Genomic DNA, 6,000 nt, shown 5'->3' on the forward strand with positions numbered 1-6,000 from the left:
CCCTACACGGTCAAAATAGATGCGCCGCCTCCCGCTGCAACGCGCCTCATAATCAGATAGTGGTTTGGCTCGCATTACTTCAGCATCCTTGTTTTGTATGTCCATAGTTTTGACTTTACGAATAATTGTAAAAAAAATATCCTTGTTTCACATAGTTGCCGTTATATATATATATATATATATATATATATATATATATATATATATATATATATATATATGTTTCATACCGTTAGAATTGTTCGAGTGCTTTTGAGAATTTTGTTGATTCCGGGAAAGTGTGTAAAGTGTATTGCGCAATTCAATCAAGTTTACAAAACTTTAAAGAAGAGAGGGAGGGGCAGGGACGATCAACGACCAGTTATCTTCCCGCAAAAACAGAACGAAAAATTGTGCCAATAAATGAAACATAGACAGGATGTAACGGTTTTATGTAAAATAACTCACCACTCACGGATGAAATCTCTGAAATAAAAAAGAAACAAACGAATAAACAAATAAAATGAAGTCAGCATAATGTTTGGATGGAAAGGGAGCGCTGGAGGCATTTCTACGGTGCTTCGAAGCTACACTTTGCTCTTTCACACTACACCCAAAGTTTTCATGCTTAGATGTGCTAGTAATTTGAAACGCACTCACATGTTTTCTTCAAGCGACACTTCGTGTTTGCAATCCTATGGTTGCTGTATCTCAAGATCCTCCATACTGTTGATTTGGAGACCGTAACATCGGCGCTCACAATTATCTCCCTACGTCTTTGCCCGTGGCTGCAGAACTGAATGAAAAAGATGCGTTGCTGACGTAGTGTGTCGTAGCGTCGAACGAGTGTCCTCGGCCTTAGTCGCGTTCCAGGATGTCATGTACGAAACAATGCCGCTAAGTTGCTCCTTTTATCCCCGCCGCTCCTAAGGCAAGAATCGTACTGGCTCCATTGAGAAAGAATTTCAACGAGAGAGGACACTCGGCGAAAACTGGAAACCAAATACAAGTCACGCCTAATGTTCGCCCCATCCGTTAGCTGAAGCGAACATCGAAAAAAAAAATGTGAAATGAACTTACGGACAATGGTTTATTTTTACAGCGCGGGTGTCTATGGCTAGGGTCCCGGGATTTTATAGCGTCCACGCAGAATAACTCTCCGCAAATACTCTCCCCTAAAACGTGAGTGTGAAAAAGCCAACAACAAAAGCAAACGCATATCGCCGCTTGCGTCGGGGTTGGGTTTAACGGCCACCTATGTCTAAAACGGCGCTCCGTCGCAGCTCTCTCTCTGTGAATGTATGACGTAGTGCGTGACGTAGTGTGTGCCAGATAACGCGAACAAGGGGCGTGTTCCGTACGCCTGAAGAGCAGTGTAATCAAGAAGAGCGACCATCGACGTCGTGCAAACGCGGCGACCCGAGAGGAACAGTGGTCCCGCGATGTGGTAGGTAAGCGACGAGCGAGACCCGAGAACAAATACCGCGACGCCGAGCATGCCACAAAGAGACGTCGACGCCACGAGGGCACGCTGCCGGGTATCGACGGTGCCTGCGCAAGGTTACAAAGAGACTTTCTCGATCGTAACTTGGGATGAAGCTGCCCAGTATGTGATCGTCTATGGTTCGATAACGGCCTTTCGGAAATTAACGGCATACGGTCGGAAGAGCGACCGCAGAAGGCGGTGGATGTGCTGACGTGGTGCTTTCCCGGCGCAAACGTTGGGGATTTGCGAGTCTGCGCCAGGTGTAAGGAGGCGCTGGTAAAGTGTAACGTTCCTCATTTGACTATAACGCGTGTACTCTGCTAAAAAGTGCGGTTCCACGTTTCTCAGCGACAAACGCTTACGTGTACCCTTGTGTGCCCACACGCCTTCCGAAGCTTTACGCCTATCGGATAAGCTTCGCTGGTGCGATCATGGAATGAAGTGGAATCACAGAATGGCTCATGGATTTTTCGAAAATTTTTTTTGCCGGTAAAACTAAAACGTTTTGCGTGTATATACTTATACCCTGCAACTTATTTTTCTTGCGTTACCTAGCCACAAGCTGACGGCACGCCAGACGCGTCAGATGCATGCGTCATGCGCCAGGCACGTCACCGAAGCGAGCGATGCCGGCTGCGCATGTGAAGTTTCGCCTGTTCGGCTACCCGCGTCTCTTGATATTTTTTTTTTTTTGTAACCTGTTTGTTGGGCTCTTGGCGTATTCTTGCGTTTGCTTCTGCACTTCGACACAGCACCACTGCACTAGTGGACTACGGCACGTTGAGAAATTTTGTTCGACCGTCTGCGACGCACTTCGCGCAATTTAGGCCTTCACGGCGTGAGACCAAGACATGCGACGGAGTTAGCAAAAAAAGACCTTGGCCGTCCTGGCATAGTTCAATTCAGTTAATCACTCGTAGTGGGAGATGTTTGTGAGGCTTTCTATGGGCCCCAACCCCATTGTAACTTGTTTCGGCAGTTCACGCGCACACTCGATGCACCTGGGTTTGTCACGCACTTAGCGGAAAGCAGCTCGACCGTGTGACGGTGTTAATTTCGCGTGCAGTGACTCTTACTAGGACATGTTCGTGACGCTCTCTCTGACCCTCAACATTATTGTAAATTTCGTTACTTTTTGGGCTACCCACCCGCCGTGGTTGCTCAGTGGCTATGGTGTTGGGCTGCTGAGCACGAGGTCGCGAGATCGAATCCCGGCCACGGCGGCCGCATTTCGATGGGGGCGAAATGCGAAAACACCCGTGTACTTAGATTTATGTGCACGTTAAAGAACCCCAGGTGGTCGAAATTCCCGGAGCCCTCCACTACGGCGTGCCTCATAATCAGAAAGTGGTTTTGGCACGTAAAACCCCATAATTTAATTCTATTTTTTGGGGGCTACTTCTGAGGCACTTTCGCCGCGCCCCAGGGTTGTGACGCAGTTAGCAAAACCCAGCTTGGTCGTGGTGACATTGAAGCTTAGTGGGACAAGTTTGTGACGCTTTCTATGGTCCCACAACATATACTATCTTTCGGTATTCACGCTTGTCGAAAACGCGACTAGCGATTGCCAAGAATGATAACACGGGAATTGGTTGCTTACGCCGGGAGAACGAACAGAAGATAACGCCGAGGAGCTCAAAAACAAGGAGCTTGAAAACTCTCCCTTCTGATCGACTGCAAACATGTTTTGCACCTACGCATTTTTCTTGAGTGCCCGCGGAAGGCCTTCTGCGAGCGTCTCGCATGGTCTGGCTGAGAACCACTGTTGTCACTTGTGCGTACGTAGCGTACAAATTGGGAGCCAGCTCCACCACTGGAAAAGCTGGCGCCACCGTCGGCGTGACGTTACATGAGGGATCACGTGGACACAGCGGCCGCGTCGGCTGCTTCGGACGCGCCGAAGCGAGCTGAAAACGAAAGCCGCGGTTCTGATTAAGTGGTGAGACTTTACCGCCTTGGGTGTCTGCTTGACAACATTTGAAAGTACTATAATAGGAAGTGGCAGTCTTTAGAGGCGTGCAGCATGTTAGGCTATTGCTCGGTGCCGCGGTGCCGGACCTACGTAACGGAGCCTGGTGTCAGCCTTATTCCCACGTAGCCGCAGGGCAAGGAGCTGCGTGAAGCTTGGCTGGCGAAACTTAGAACCGGCAGACAGCCATCGGCTACAACTCGGGTATGCAGCAAGCACCGACGCGAGGAGCATTTCTGCTACGGCGCCGGGGCTGCGCGATGTTCGGCGAGTAGCAGAAAACGCGCACCGAGACGCGCGCCCGCGCCGGCTACCCTGCTAATGTCATGACGGTTTGGTCTATGAACTTGTTGATGCTAGACTCTGGCAAGTTCACTGGAACGGAAAGGGAGCGGTAAGACGCACATTAAAGAAGGGCACGGCATGTGGTCATGTTTGTGTTATGAATTAATGCACTGGATTACGAAAAACAAGCAGAGGGAAATTGCACGCTGATAAAACCGATAAAGACACAGTGCGACGCAACTTAAGAAATAATACTGAAATGTCCAAGAATTTAGAAGACAAAAAAAAAAAATATTGTATCCTCGCGACGGCACATCACAGTCGCCGTAGCTAGGCGTCGAAGTCTCTATAACGCAATTATTTTTTAACAGTTCTGATAGCCTCCACGCAACAATGGCTGCTGGTGTACTGTCAAATGCTTATATGCTACGGCCTAGAGCTCACGGCATGGTGCGAAAACGCGCTCACAGCGAAAGCAAAACATTGTGCGCGGACATGCACGCAGACGCGCAGTCGGTTGCTGCGAACCCATGCGATCGCTGGATTTAGGCTCTACACTGTTATGCCCCATTTAGTTACACAGACAGCCCACTTTATGAGCACATTTCACATAGTCTACTCTCAGCGTTTGTCTACCTTTCAAGCCAGAAGCCGGTTTTGGGAGACTCCATCGCGGCGACCGCGCGCCGTGGCGTTCGTGTACGAATTCGGTAAAGAGATAGCGTCTGTAAACGATTGCGTGCTGTGAGTTTGCCCAAGATTATTATATCGACAGCGAAATACTTCCCTCGTTTTGAGAGAGCCTACATAAATGTCCAGGGGGGCTGCCACGTGGTGTTTTTTTTTGAGCGCCGTAAGCGAAACCTATGAGGAGCGCGCCGCGTGATCCCTTATACTAGGCAAGGGTTTTGGAAACTCGCAGTCAGCCGTGTGTTTGTGCTCATTAAGGCGATGAAATAATGCCCAGGAATGGGGGAATGCTTAGAAATCATACATTTTCTTCAATGTATTATGCTATTGTTTGGGATGAGTGGGGAATTATATTTGTTTGTGATGTCGCCCATTCCACACTTTCGCACCTATCGCCTCTACACGCAGTTTTCCTATGATGTTTTAATACCAAAATGACGCATGCCTGCAATATACTTTATGCAGCTGATGCCATCCTGTGGAGCTCCGTAAAGAAACTACTGCTGCTCACTGGGTGCCACAGTGATGGGTGAATGCACATAAAGCCCGGAACGAACATTCACATAGAGCAAAATAAACATTTCCTCATTTACAAGACGTATTGCATCTACTTTAGAAAATTGGACGTGGCACACATTCGATGGAGGCTTGTGAAAGAGTTCGCAATACTTTCTACACAATAACGAAACCATTCCGCACAAAGACCGAGCGTGAGGTTGAGCAGTAGAAGCAAAAAAATAAAAATAAATAAAAGAAATGCGCCAATCAGCGCAACCTGCGTAACGAGTGCGAGCTAGCGTTCAAAATGCGCGCGCCCAAAACCGAAATCGGACGTGTGGTTCAGGTGTTATTCCCCTCTGCTTTGTGCGTTAGAGACAATTTGGCCGCTGGGCTTTATGAGAGTGCTCGCTGGTGTTGGATGTCTTTCTCTGGGCTGGCTCTTTCTTTGTGAGAGTACGGCATGTTCTCTTTCGCAAGACAAGCACGCCAAAGCATTCAAAATTGTAGCGCGTTGCTTTGAACTGCGTTGCAATCGCACGTAAAGCACTTCGTACTTCTCTCGAGACAACTTACGTGGGAAATCATTCGGGCTGATGCTCTAATTGCAATTTCGCCTTGCTACGTCACTCGAACAGTGTTTTCCCGAAAGCTCTTTTCATCCCTCTTTATTTCCTTGTTAAGCAAAGAGAGCAGCAATCAATAAAAAGAACCCCCCGTTTTTTCTGCTTTATTTTCGGTCCCGCTTGTTTACTGCGGCCTTAACCGTGGCTCACCACTGTGAGAGGCACCGTCCAAGGGAAGCTTGCTCGTTCGAGCGGCCATCAAGGACAGCACAGCCTTCTCACTTTTTCGCGCCGATCAAAGCAGTCAACGAGTAGTGCTCGTTGTTTAAAACCCATTTCGAGCCCCCTGCTGTGTCGTGCTCACTTTGCGTCTTTCTTCGCCTTTTGCATCACAGATTTGTAAATTAGCATAAGTAATTAGGAATGATGTAGCAGGCTGATAATTTTTAAGCGTGATGTTTTGGAATGCGATGTAGAATTAGAAGTCCGAATTCTTGCAATTATGCAAATAATTAGTTATTTAAACA

The 6,000-nt window shown here is 48.1% G+C and overlaps 1 protein-coding gene across 1 annotated transcript in view; it reads right to left on the bottom strand.

The window, feature by feature from the left end:
* The window catches only part of LOC129385626 (uncharacterized), a 53,737-nt gene extending 53,271 nt beyond the window's left edge, over nt 1–466 (bottom strand). The window contains exon 1 of the mRNA XM_055072451.1: nt 448–466. The gene's annotated coding sequence lies outside the window, so the exon portion shown is untranslated. The remainder of the gene's footprint in view (nt 1–447) is intronic.
* Between the last annotated feature and the right edge of the window lie 5,534 nt (nt 467–6,000).

Source organism: Dermacentor andersoni, chromosome 7 (assembly GCF_023375885.2).
Source record: "Dermacentor andersoni chromosome 7, qqDerAnde1_hic_scaffold, whole genome shotgun sequence".
Taxonomy (NCBI): Eukaryota; Metazoa; Arthropoda; class Arachnida; order Ixodida; family Ixodidae; genus Dermacentor; species Dermacentor andersoni.